Source organism: Cibotium barometz, chromosome 10 (assembly GCF_041138505.1).
Source record: "Cibotium barometz isolate CiBa-2024 chromosome 10, ASM4113850v1, whole genome shotgun sequence".
NCBI classification, from domain to species: Eukaryota; Viridiplantae; Streptophyta; class Polypodiopsida; order Cyatheales; family Cibotiaceae; genus Cibotium; species Cibotium barometz.
Window position 1 is genome coordinate 56,966,345 of NC_141055.1, and position 14,503 is coordinate 56,980,847.

Sequence of the window (14,503 nt, forward strand, 5' to 3'; positions counted from 1 at the left end):
AGAAGGACCATATTCCAACATGGGCACCCAAGTGTGAATAAGGCCCAATTATGTATAACATATTATCTCATAAAATTAATGCACACAATCTCCCTTTGTGCTAAACATTGTTACCATATTATAGTAGTGATGTGTGTGAACACACTTAGGACCGCCGGGGCACTTTTTCCCTCACTAGGAGGTTTTTTCCCCCGTGCATTGTATATACGCCCATTATCTTCTAGGGCTTGTAATCTTTCATTTTTGGCACTCATAATACACTACTGTGTTGTGCTCAAGCTTCCTCATCTTCTTGAAGTTGTGTGTGCATTCCTGCAACCCTAATTCCAACAATTGGTATCAGAGCAGGCTTCCTCCTCCCGGGCAGCATCACCGGCACCTGCCGCTTCATCTCCTCCGATTGCGACGAGGTTTCACGAGCGTCTGCAGGTTAGTATATGCCGTGGGAAAGCCCGTAGGGCTTGGTCGTTTCAGAATTTTGATCTGAAGTCATTTCGCCCTCCGTTTTTGCATTCCAAGTACTGCGTAGGCAAAATCGTCCTACTGTGCAGATTTTCTGTCAAGATTAAAATCTGCAGGACAGGTGCCCATTCGTCTGTTTTGGGCTGTGCTACATAGCACAGGTCGATTTTATACAGGTTTACCTCTTACAGACAGCATTTACATCTAGTAGTACAGTCATTGGCCATGGCTGACAACAATGATGTATTCCGCATGTTGGCTGCTGAGGATAAGTTGGATGGCACCAACTATCCATTGTGGGCATATATGATGCGACATGTATTGGTAGCAAAGGGGTTATGGAACATTGTGCAGGGTATTGATGCACGTCCTATTGTGGCTGGGAATGCTGCAAACACATCAGAAACAGGTACTGTTGATGATGGTGCAGGCACAAGTGCTGTAGCAGCTGTTCGAGAACCACCACTTTCAGCAGAGCAGATTCGTTGGGATGGTAGAGATGCGCAGGCTCATGCCTTGATTGCGCTGTCTGTCAAACGTACCATTATCCCACATATTCGCTCCTGCAGGACTTCTAAGGATGCTTGGGATGTACTTGCCACATTGTATCAGGCAAGAAATGAGGCTCGTGTTGCTTATCTCCGAAAACAGTTGGAGAATGAGCATATGAACGAAGGTGATTCTATGGATAGCTTTTTGACAAAGATCAAGGATTTCAAAGAGCAGCTCATTTCTGCAGATGAAATCCTGTCAGACAGTTCACTTGTGCAGACTGTTTTGAATGGTCTACCAGATTCTTATCAGGGTTTTGCTTCCACTCTTCGCTTGATGATGAAAGGCAATCCCAATGCCTTATCATTTGAGGAGTTAGTTTCTGTTTTGCTGCAAGAAGACCAGTCAAGGCAAAACAGGAATATTATGCGTGTCGCAGATCAAGCTTTCGTTGCTAGTCAGAGAAGCGGGAAAGGTAAAGCTGGCTTTTCTTCTAGTAAGCAGAAATCTGCAAATGCTGCGCAACCAAAGAAGGAAGACAAAGATGAGAAGAAGGGTGACAAACAGAAGACATTTTGCAAGTACTGTAAGGGAAATGATCATGTCATCAAAGCGTGTCCTAAGCTGGCTGCGAAAGAGGCTAAGAAGAAAGAGGCTGGTATGGCTGTTGCAGATGCCTCTCCTTCTAACAATGAATCTGCTAATGTTGTGCTAGATACAGAATGGGCATTCAATGCGCAGTGCAGTTATGACCCATCTTTGCATGACACATGTATGTCTGCAGTAGATTCAGATGTATGGTACTTTGACAGTGGTGCCACTAAGCATATCACCTCGCAGCGCAGTTTATTCACTTTCCTTGAGTCTGCTCCCACAGGGAATACTGTCACTTGTGCCAATAACTCCTCTTATCCCGTTAAAGGAGTTGGACAGATTGTGCTGAATGTTGCAAATGGCAACACCTTTACACTTTTTGATGCATTGTATGTGCCAGGGATCAAAAAGAATCTGCTGTCAGTCTCCGCATTTGCCAAAACAGGTTTGGTTGTAAAATTTGTGGATGACAGATGTACTGTTCATGATCTCTCTTGTGGTGACATCATTGTAGCATCTGGTTCACTATGTCGAGGGCTGTATAAGCTCAATATGGATGGCAAATGTGTAGAGGATTCAGCATGTGCTATTATGGATACGCAGGCTATTTCAAATGCAAAACTGTGGCATGCACGTTTTGGTCATCTGAATTTTGCAAGTTTGCTGCGCCTGCAGAAATCTGAAATGGTGTCTTCTTTGCCTAAGCTTGAGGCACCTGTCAAGCATGTTTGTGAGGGCTGCATATTGGGTAAAATGCAGCGTGCTTCCTTTCCCAAAGATGGATCAGTGAGAGCTGAACGCAGATTGCAGCTTGTTCACAGTGATGTTTGTGGTCCCATGCAAACTCCATCATTTGGAAACTACCTTTACTTCGTGACTTTCATTGATGATTTTACCAGGCATGCATGGGTATATCCTTTGAACGCAAAGTCCGAAGTGTTTTTGTGCTTCAAACAGTTTTTGGTTATGGCTGAAAATGTGTCAGAAAGTAAGATGGGCACCCTCCGTTCAGATCGAGGGGGGGAGTATATGTCTTCAGAATTTAATGCATTTCTGGCTGAGCGTGGGATAAAACACCAATGTACAGTGCCGTATACACCACAGCAAAATGGTGTGGCTGAGAGAAAAAACAGGTCTCTCATGGAAATGGCAAGATGTATGGTTAAGAGTCAAAGTCTACCACATGGTTTTTGGCTTGAGGCTGTCATGTGTACCACTTATGTACTAAACAGGTGTCCCACCAAAGCATTACAGGTTGTCACTCCATATGAGGCTTGGCATAGCCGCAAGCCATCTGTTGGCCATTTACGTGTTTTTGGTTGCCTGGCATATGCATTAGTGCCTGTGCAACATCGCAGAAAATTGGATGACAAAGCTGTCAAATGTATTTTTGTTGGATATAGTGCTGAGAGCAAAGGCTATCGTTTGTATCATCCACAGACAAAGCGCATTTTGGTTAGCCGTGATGTTGTATTTGTGGAAGATGCAGTTCAGCCCTTGGTTTCATGTACTAAGGAGACAGATATCAGCTCACGTGATGTCTATGATACATTGTTGCCTCTTTTCAGTGGTGCACAGTCAAGTGCAATACCTCATGAGGCAGTTTTTCAGCCTATGCAGGTTTTAAATGATGGCACAGATCAGCCTATATCTGATGCAGATGTGCATGATGCACTTGAGGATGAGAGACAAGAGATTGAGGGCTCTAGGAATATGCCTAGATGGCTGGTGCAGACTTTGCGTGACAGCAAGTTGGATGCCCCTTTGTCTAGTCGCACTCGTTCTGGCTCTCATGGTGCCTCTTATGCGTCAGATTGTTATGCATTGGCTGTTTCTAGTATGTGCGATGAAAGTGAGCCTGTTTCATTTGATGAGGCACAAAGTTCAGAAAATTGGATGGCTGCTATGCAAGCAGAATACGATGCTATTATGAAGAATGGTACATGGTCTTTATGTGACTTGCCCCCTGGCAAGAAGGCCATTGGCACTAAGTGGGTATACAAATTGAAGCGTAAGCCTGATGGCACAGTGGATCGCCATAAGGCTAGGCTTGTTGCAAAAGGTTATGCTCAAGAGAAGGGCATTGATTTTGATGAGACTTTTGCTCCCACATGTCGTATGACCACTGTTCGTAGCATCTGTGCATTAGCAGCTCATAATGGTTGGAATGTACATCAGCTGGACATAAAGACTGCGTTCTTAAATGGAGATTTGCATGAGGAGGTGTATGTATCGCAGCCTCGTGGTTTTGTTCAAAGAGGGCAGGAAAACAAAGTGTGCAGGTTAAAAAAGGCTTTATATGGTTTAAAGCAAGCTCCACGAGCTTGGTATGAAAAAATACATGCATATTTGACTGCACATGGGTTTCAGAATAGTCCAACAGAAAGCACTTTGTATGTTAAACGTGTGGATGGTGTACATCTAATCATTGCTCTCTATGTCGATGACATGCTGCTCACAGGACCAAATGAGAGTCATCTTGCTGATTTTAAGGCTGATTTGAATGCCTCTTTTGAGATGTCAGATTTGGGGCATTTGCATCATTATTTGGGGATACAATTTAAGCAGTGTGATGGAGGTATTGCTTTGTGTCAGACAAAGTATATTGAAACATTGTTGCGGAGATTTGGCCTTGAAGACTGCAAGCCTATTGCTACTCCAATGGAGACAGGTTTGAAGTTGAGTCTTCATGATGCTGGAGATCACTTTGATGTCACACTCTATCAGACAGCTGTTGGTTGCCTCATTTATGTATGCATTACGAGGCCAGACATTCAGTTTGCAGTCTCACAGGTGAGCAGATTTATGCATAGCCCAGGCATTAAGCATTGGCAGGCAGTGAAGCGTATCTTTCGCTATTTGAGTGGTACTCGGCATCTTGGGTTGTTTTATCCCAAGGGGGGATCATTGCCGCCAGATTTACATGCTTTTTCAGATTCTGACTGGGCTGGTTGTTATGACACACGCGTGTCCACGAGTGGTTTTTGCTTCATGCTTGGAAGCTCATGCATATCATGGTTGAGCAAGAAGCAGCCTACTGTGGCCACTTCTAGTTGTGAAGCTGAGTACAGGGCAGCTTTCATAGCTACGGTTGAGTGTGTGTGGCTCAGACGCCTTATGGCTGATTTGGGTGTTGGGCAGCCATCTGCCACCACCATCTTCACTGACAGTCAGAGCGCATTGGCAGTTGCGCGGAACCCAGTGTTCCATGCTCGTACGAAGCACATTGAGGTGCACTACCATTATGTCAGGGAGAGACTCTCTGCAGGAGAGATCAGTTTGGCTTATGTGCCAACACAGGATAACCTTGCAGACCTTTTCACAAAGGCTCTGCCTCGTGAGAAGTTCGAAGCTTTTCGCAAAGCTTTGGGCTTACTCCCTTTTGTGGATTCGTCCACATAGCTAGACACTTCCCTATACATGAGTGCTAGCTCTTGTTCACCGCATCACTCCAGGGGGGATTTGTTACCATATTATAGTAGTGATGTGTGTGAACACACTTAGGACCGCCGGGGCACTTTTTCCCTCACTAGGAGGTTTTTTCCCCCGTGCATTGTATATACGCCCATTATCTTCTAGGGCTTGTAATCTTTCATTTTTGGCACTCATAATACACTACTGTGTTGTGCTCAAGCTTCCTCATCTTCTTGAAGTTGTGTGTGCATTCCTGCAACCCTAATTCCAACAAACATGTTCTCTTTTACGTACTCTTTGCTCTTTGCTATGTGTGTCTTTGTATGTGTGTGTGTGTGTGTGTGTGTGTGTGTGTGTGTGTGTGTGTGTGAGAGAGAGAGAGAGAGAGAGAGAGAGAGAGAGAGTAGAGATTAAATTATTTTGTTTGAGAGAGAGTAGATATACTGAGAGATGTCTGACTCCTTGCATCTTCCTTTATGAGAGAGAGGAAAAGGGTAGCAAGGAAAGGAGCTACCACTCCTTGCATCTTCCTTTATGAGAGAGAGGAAAAGGGTAGCAAGGAAAGGAGCTTGGATGGCTTCAAGAGACTCGAGCTTAGAAGCAAGGTAAGTTTCTTATTTGTACTCTTGTCTATGATGAATGGGTGAGTTCTAAAGAGGGCTGAAATATGGGCCATATTTTTGGTGCCACTCCTTTTAGAACCTCCTCTCCCTTATGCAAGTATCTTTTCCCATAGCCATTGAGCAAGATTGTGTTAGTTTTGAGAAGAGGATAAGGTTTTAAGTTTTGAGAAAAAGAAGAATTACTTTATGTTTTTTATGTGTTATTTAGGTTTATAAGTACTAGGGTAACCTCGAGAAAAAGAACCTATCATTTATGTGCATTAGTACATGTTTTGATCCCTTCTTTTTCACGCTATGAAATTGTTGATGGTGTTTTTGTGTCTTTTTATTCCTACCTATCCTTGATTTCTCATATTGTGAAATTGTAAATTTTTTACTTTTTTTTAAATCTTTTTTCAAAAATAAAAAATAAAAATGATGTTACTATTGTTATCAAAATTGGAAAATTCATTCTAAAAGGACTCAAGCTAGAAACTTTGGATAAGAAAAAGCACTCATTAACACCTCCATTAAATTTGAAATACTATGTAAGATTCCTCCCTCCAGCCTTTGAGATATAAAGGTGTAAGAACCTCCCCTTCTGTTCTTGTAATCATCCCTTCTCTGAAATGGAAGAAAGATCTTGTTTTACCCTGTTTTGGCCTAGAGAGAGAAAATATCTAGAGAGAGATAATTCAAAATTGAGATATCTTTGGATACAAAAATCATCCTAATGTCTAAAATGGATTCCCCTAAAACAGAAGTTCAAAATGAACTTTCCAATGTGCATTAGGAATTAATTGAAAATGTGGATAAGGGACCTTAGCCTAAGGGTCTACATTTTCAAAAAAATTTGGATTATGGTCCAATTAAGGTTCCAATGGGCCAATTAGATTAATCCAAGTGTCGGGATGAGATAAATCCAAAGAATAAAAGAAAATACCCAAAAATGAGTAAATGCTCACATAAGGTGAAGGGTTGATTGAGTACAAGGTTTATTAGTTAAAAATTAAGAGATACTACTAAAATTTAATGAGATATTTTGAAGAAATGATGCATTTTTGACACCTTGGTAAGAGGGAGACTCTTGAGGTGGGCGCCTTTTTCACATGTGTGGTTAGGTTTTTTAATTCAAAAAAATGTGATATTTTTATCTCTCCTCTCTCCTGGAACAAACTAGATCAAAAAGGGAGCCAAATTCGTCCAAATCTTGTCCAAATTGAGTCAAACTGAAGCTGAAAAATTCTAGAACCCAATTGGACTTGGTTAGTGGCCTCCCTCACCTATAAATAGACCCTCATTCCTTTGTATTTTCATATTGGAGCTATACCATGCAAATATTATTTTTCCTCTTCTCTTGGGAGCTTGGAGCTTCTCTCTCTCTCTCTCTCTCCAACAACTCTCTCTCCTCTTGGTGGACCAATTGATTGGTTGGGGACTTCACTGTGCTGCTAATTAAGAATCAAGCCAAACTTAGAGGTAAGGTTAATTTTTATGTTTTTTCAATTATCTCAGTAACTTTCTTCTTCTTCTCAACCCCTCTCAAGCTTGAGAAGCTTTTAAAATGATGTTTTTTATTCAAATTACGCTTTCCTAAAGATTCTTAATGTTTAATTAGAGTTAAGTTAATCTTTATGCTTAATTGTAATGCTTTCCTTAAGTAAATCTCTCTCTCTCTCTTAAAAAGAGTAATCATCGTTATGGCCAAATCTTTAGAAAAAGGATGCTTCTCAATAATAGTCTCTTATTTCAAATCTAAACTCTAGGCTTGATGAGCTAGAGAATAAGAATTGATATTTTCATGATTTTAAGTTAGTAAAAATAATGGTTAATGATTTTTATGATTTTAAGTTAGTAAAAATATTTTCATGATTTTCATGATTTTAAGTTAGTAAAAATAATGGTTAATCCTTTTTAGATTGTTTATGAGTAGAAAAGAATTACTTTAACTCATTCTAAAAAAGGAAGTGGATTATTTTAACAAATTTGGAAAGGAGGAATGTTTAATCAAGGGAAATAATCATAATTATGATATGTATACATAGTTTGATTTTAAGCTTAAAACAAGAGCTTCTATCATATTTTCATTACAAGTTTTTATTCAAATAGAAAAAAAATGAGATTTATCAGTAATAGCAGAGCAAAGCTATGGTAAAATTTTTAGAAAATAATACATATCTTTATTTTATGCATAATGCTAAAAGAGGAATTCCTACCATATTCTAGGATTAGACATCTTATACAAAAAAAAAAGATTTTCATCATATTCATGGAAAATATTTTTTAGTATTTATGCATAAATATTTAATTAAGAGAAAAGAGTAATTTTTGATAAATTTATTTTTATGCAAAAGGAGGAATTCCCATGATATTCGAGATCCAAACAATTAAATGTTAAAAGAGGAATTTTGGCATAATTCAGAATATGAGTATTTATTAAAAGTGAAATTCTGAGTATTATCATTTTATTGAGAAATATGGCTAGAATTGATTATCCCATGAATCTTTTATTCAAAGAAGAATATTGAATATATCTTAATTGAGAAATTTGAGAAAGAATGTGAAAATATCCATCGAGAAAACTTGGATAATTCTTAATCAAAAAAGGAAATGTGGAATCCCTGGGAGGATCAAGGTTCTAATAAGAAAACGGAAGTTTAGTTCTTATTAATGAAGCTTAAGGAATGAAAGCACAATATGTAAATGCTCTTTCTGAGTTTTTACTATAAAATTTTGATAAGGTTTATTTTCCCTTTTTAAACCTTCAACAGCACTCTGATAATTAGATTTAATGTGATCGAGAAAAAGTTACCTTTAACTAAGCCAAGCAATTGGCAGAAACTTAGAAAGGTTCTAGTATTGAAAGTAGAGTAACCGTAATGGATGTGATGAGATGTGAGTGGGTGTGATGAGATGTGAATGGATGTGATGAGATGTGAATGTGATGTGATGTAAATGGATGTCAATGTGATGTGATGAGATGTGAGTGGATGTGATGAGATGTGAATGGATGTGAGGTGATGTAAATGGATGAGAATGAGATGTGATGATATGTGAATGGATGTGATGAGATGTGAATGAATGCGATAAGATGTGAATGGATGTGATAAAATGTGAATGTGATGTGATGACATGCCCAATTCTCTTGTGCTAAATGTCCGTATCTGCAAAACAACTCCTGAACCATTTGCAAACATTGCAGCACTCACTTTAGGCATATTTACATTCAATGTAAACATTCTGCCCACTCTATTGCCTTTTGCAACCAACCTGCACCACTTATCTTTAAAGTCTTCTACATATCAGCCATCAAGGTTAAACCGGCGGACTTGCAAACCCTGCTCAATCATCTGGCCAACAGAAACTAGATTCTTTGTAATGTTCGAAACATGAAGTACATCTACAAGGTACTTCACCTTACCATCCTGCATAGACAATGGCACATCTCCAACATGGGCAATCAGATGAGCAGTTTCATCCCCTGTTTCGGACAAAACCTAGTCTTTCAAGACTCTTCATTTCTTTGAACCACTCACCCCATGACTTGTCATGTGGTTCGAAGCACTTGAATCAACATACCATACATCATCCTTAAATGCTGCTACATCATTTCCAGACACAACATTAACCATATATTTCATAACAAACAATCTCTCATTATCCTCATTATTTATGCTAGAGGATGTATAGTTGTTTTGCTGCACTTTTCTACTTTGCATGTCACTCTACTTCTTATAGCAATCCACCTACACATGTCCAAGCTTACCACAATAAAAACACCCTTGTGCATCATTATGCTGCCTTTGCCAATTACCACGACCTCTTTGACTCCCCTTGCCTCTAAACTAGTCTCTTCCACCTCTATGTTGTTGTTGTGAATCTTGGGATTGTTGCCTGCTCTGCTGACCATAATTATGATTACGTGTTCAGCCACCACCTTGGCCATGTCCATGACCTTTACCCCGTCCTCTACCTAAACTTATGGTAGAGGGCCTGCTACTCTGAACTATTTTTGTTTTGTGAAGACTGTTGATCTTCACACACCCAAGTTCTCTTCAATGATTGCATTGACACCAAATCTGCAAAGTTGGGAATGTTCTCCCGAGTCTGAATAGAAGTCTTGAATGCCTTGTATTGTGGCCCGAGACCACACAGACACACTTCCACCTTATCATCATCATCAACAGAAATACCAGCAGTTGATGCAAAGAATTCCACAATGCCCTTGATTTTCAAGGTATAATTATTTACAGATATATTCTTCTTCTCCTCCACAGTATGAAGCTCATTCTTCAACTGAATCTTTCATGCCTTGATGTTGGTTTCATACAGCTTCACCAAGGTGTCCCATGCCTCCTTAGGTGACTTGGCATCCTATATATGCCCAATCATAGTGTCGTGTATGCTGATAGAAAACCAATACATGTAGAGAGAACGGTTGTCATATATTGTGACAATCTTAGTAGTATACATTTGGCCAAGAACCCAATTTTTAATGCACGGATGAAACACATTGAAGGACATTACCACTTCATCAGGAAGAGAGTCTTGTGGCAAGCAGAGGCGACATCGACTTGGCCTACATCAGCACACAGGATCAGGTTGTTGACATCTTCACGAAGGCCTTGGGAGCTGAGAAGCTCTGTAGATTTTGAGATATGCTTGGAGTTCATGAGATGGAGTTGAGCTTGAGGATGAGTGTTGAGATGTCAAGATCAACATGAGTTGACACTCACGAGGCGCCTACATGACCATTCGACATTTACATCACCGGCGGGTCTGGTAGTTGGCACCAACATATCTTTGGCAGAGATTCTAGAGCTGGACTACACCGACTAGCCCACACCTACCCACTCCTCTTAGCGTGTTCACATTATGGACCATTTGTATATACTCTATTATGTGTGTTAGTCACTTTATCTTCCTTGTAGACCTCTATTGTTGTGTGAAGAAGAAGAAGAATTTCAGCCTCTCACCTTGTGTTCTCTTCTAGGGTTTGTGTGAGTGTGTGTGTGCTTGCAAGAGCTTAAGCTCTCTTCCCCCCTACATCTTTTTATCTCATAAATGATCTACCAAGGATGCAATCGTAGGAAACTGGCTAACATCCAAAATTCATCCCATGAAAGTGTGGCGGCAGTAAGTGGTTCCCATGATCTTAATCTTAAGATCCCTTAGTAGACCAATGAGTCTAGCTGTGGCTCCATCAGCGAGTTTAACCAACAGAGTAGTGTCATCCAAGGCGAGAGATCCCCATTTCTCCCAGCATTACTTTGTAACAATGCTTACACCTACTCCACCATCCAAGATTGCTATAACTTAGTGGCTATAGAAGGTTATCGACAAAGCAGCATTGAGTTCATCACCTTCGAAGTACTGTGTCTGAGCTTGTTCACTCGAACCATAGGGGTTCCAGTTACCTTAATAGGTATGTGAAATTCTTCTTCCTCAGATTCATTAGATCTGTCAGGCTCCACGGTTTCGTACATGCCTGCCCTGAGGCTTCCTTCCATCCACTCTTTCAGGTCATTCTATAAGCTTGAGCTACTTTAGAGAAAAGTGCCGATAGGGATTTGGACTTGAGAAGAGAGGAAGGAAGAGAGACTTGAAATGTCTCTTGGAACTGGGGCTGTCTCATGAGAAAGGTTGGTTTGGCTTCATCTTAAGCTCTTTTGTGTATAAGGGATGGGAATAGGGATTTTCGTGTTTGTTCCCCTAAGATGTTCATCCCCTAGGTTTCTAAGACATCCAGCCACCATGTCTCTTTACTGGGGGTAGCTAATGTAGTGGAAGTTGTTGCTTCCATTAACCTTTGTGGGGGGAGTTGGTATGGGAGCTCTCTAGGATATACCTGAGCATCATCCAAAGGTCTCTGGTTTGGGACCGATGGGCATGGTTCAAGGTAAGCAGTAGAAGATTCATCTTCCAATTGCGCTTGGCATTCCCTGACCAACTCTTGGGCTGCCAAGAGTCTCTCCTTTTCCTCAATGGGATTAGGATACTCAGTGAGTTTTTTAGGCAGTTGTGGAGGGTGTCAATGGGTTCTTTGGCTTAGGTAGTAGAACATAGCAAATCTTCTTCTTTAGATGAAGAAGTCGAAGGATGAGTTGTGCCATCTCACCCTTGCCAATCTTTGTGGCTTTCTTTCGTGAACGCTAAGTCACTCGTGCTTGTTCAGGGGCTCTTGTTGTTAATCCAATTCTACGATTAACAAGAGCTATCACCATGATCTTACATCAAGGAGTCACGATAGATACACTAAAGGGTCATACATTCAAGATATGAAGCAATAGTGTCCAAAGCCACAACTCAGGTAGGCACCCGTAATGGTGTGATGGAGTATTTATGGTGATTCCTGCTTTAAGAGCGTGTGGTAGCAAGATAGGATGAAGCCACAACTCGGGCGGGTGCCCTAATGGTGTGACGGAGTATTTATGGTGATTCCGGCTTTAAGAGTGTGTGGTAGCAAGATAGGATGTGACGGAGTATTTTTGGTGATTCCTACTTTAAGAGCGTGTGGTAGCAAGATAGGATGAAGTCCTAAGTGATGTACTTCATGGAGATATTATGAGAGTAGTCATTGTAATAGCATTAGGCCTCTTATGAGCCTAAAGTGCCCGGTCGGCCATAGTTTAAGTGAGTGTGAACACTTATGGCCATGTATATAAGTGAATTTCTCTCATAATACAAGATACTCTCCCATTGTGCAATTGAGTCTTGCTCTTGCTAATCTCTCTCCCTAATGCATGCTAGTGAGTGTGTGTGAGTGAAGTGAGGTGAGAGGAGGGAGGAGGACCCGTAGTGCAATGCGATGGTGTGACAACGCTCGCGGGCGGGAGACGCTGTGGAATTGCTTCTCAAGGAGTTGTAGAGCTTGGAGACCTCAAGGGTTACGAGCTCGGCCATTGGAAAGATCCTCACGAGACAGTTGCGGTTCACCAGGTAATCTCTTTTTGGTTGTATTTTAAGGAGGGTTAGGGTGAGCTATAACATTTTTGGCACCGTTTGTCGGGGAGCCATCCCTTGGCTTTTTCCATCATTTTGCCTCAAAGTTGCAATTAACTGTATGCCTTTTAAGATGGTGTATGGACTTGAGGCAGTAATGCCTCTCGGGAGTTCATGATCCCTAGCTTAAGGGTAGTCGTAAGTGAAAAGCGTGATGGTAATGAATTGGCTAACCGGCTATTTGTTTTAGAACAACTCACCAAAGAGAAACAAATTATAGTGCAAAACATGCTAACAGAAAAGGACTAAAGAAAGAAGTGGTTTGATAGAAATCTCAAGGATAAGGAGATTGAAGTAGGAGGTCTTGTACTTATGTATGGGGTCCATAGTGAAAAGAAAAAGCTTAAATATACTGGACAGGGACCATTTAGGGTTTGTGAAGTTACTCCACAAGGTACCATACGTGTTGAGACTCTTGACAGAGTTGAAACTATCGGTTTCCTTAATGGAAGTAAGTTTAAAAAATACTATGGACCTCTTACTGAAGAATCCTTACGTGCTTCAGATGACAAGAAAGCCGCCAAGGAAAGGGCTGCCCAAAGAACACCCAAGCCCAAGAGGAGGCAAGGGAAAGACAAGCCAAACTGCAATAACGACGAGAAGGAAACCTTAGACCTGCTGCATAAGACTTTGTGGGAGAAGCTGAAGGGGACATAAAGGAGCACATAGCACCTCTACGAACATCCATTCAATTGCCTAACCCTCATGGTAAAGTGCTTTATAATGCATTCCTTAATATGGGGGCTAGTCACAATCTAATTTCCTTCAATGCTTGGAACTAATTGGGAAAACCCCAACTCGTAGATACCTCCTTAAAGGTGAAAGGTATCCATGGTAGAAATACCAAGGTTCTTGGGCTATTATAAACAGAGATATATTGTGATGGCAGCAGGAAACTGGTGGTAGACTTCCTGGTTATGCTCGCTAGAACATTACCTGAACCAATAATACTTGGTCGTACCTGGATGAAGGCTGCAGGATCCCCAAAGGCTTATTAAAAGCTCAAGGCTACTACGAGGGTAACCATTGTATTTGGATACCAGAACATAAAAGTATACCCCTAGTCTCAGCGTGCTGCTACTTAACAATTCCCAAAACTCCCCATCAATTATGGATAAAGGCTTCAATAGCTCAAATTCCATTAAAAGAAAAGCTATTGTAAAAGAACCTTCACCACCAACGCCCAAAAAAGTCTGGATCCCAAAGAGAAACCCTATCACACAAGACACGGTGATTGATGGTGAAGGCTCTACATCACTAAAGGTTACAAAACCATTGATGGCTATCCAAGCCCCAACCCCATTAGTCTCCCTAAATGAGCGACCCACTATGCAAGTGTCAACTCCATTGCTCATCAATACTAGTGAGACCATAACCTCCATCCGATCTTATGAGAGCCCTTTACCGCCATTAAAGCTGGAAGTTCACCTACCACCACACAACAAGGAAGAAAGAGCGCTCCTAGCCAAAAAACATTGATGGAGCAAAGTTAGAAGGGATGGTTGCAGAAAACCTACAATATCTTAGAGGAAACAAGTGACAAGGAGGGCTAAGAAGATTCTAAACTAGATGGTTTGCCCCCACCTGTGATCACTAGAGAGAGAATAAGGGAAAGGTACTTGCAAAGCCAGTGACAAAGGAGGGCCAAGAAGATTCTAAGATAGACAATTTCCCCCATCCCCTGATTAGTAGAGAGAGAAGAAGGGAAAGGTAAAGGTAAAGCATGACAGAGCGTGGATTAAAAAAAAGCATGAAGCTAGGTCGATGCTTCAAAGGTAAAGGTAAAGCATGACAGAGCGTGGATTAAAAAAAAGCATGGAGCTAGACTAGGCCGCTGATGCTTCAAAGGTTGCTCAAAGTACAAAGGGGAAGCAATTTCTATGTTAGGATGGTGCTTACTATATAATGCAAGGGAAATGGACACCAAAGACATGTTT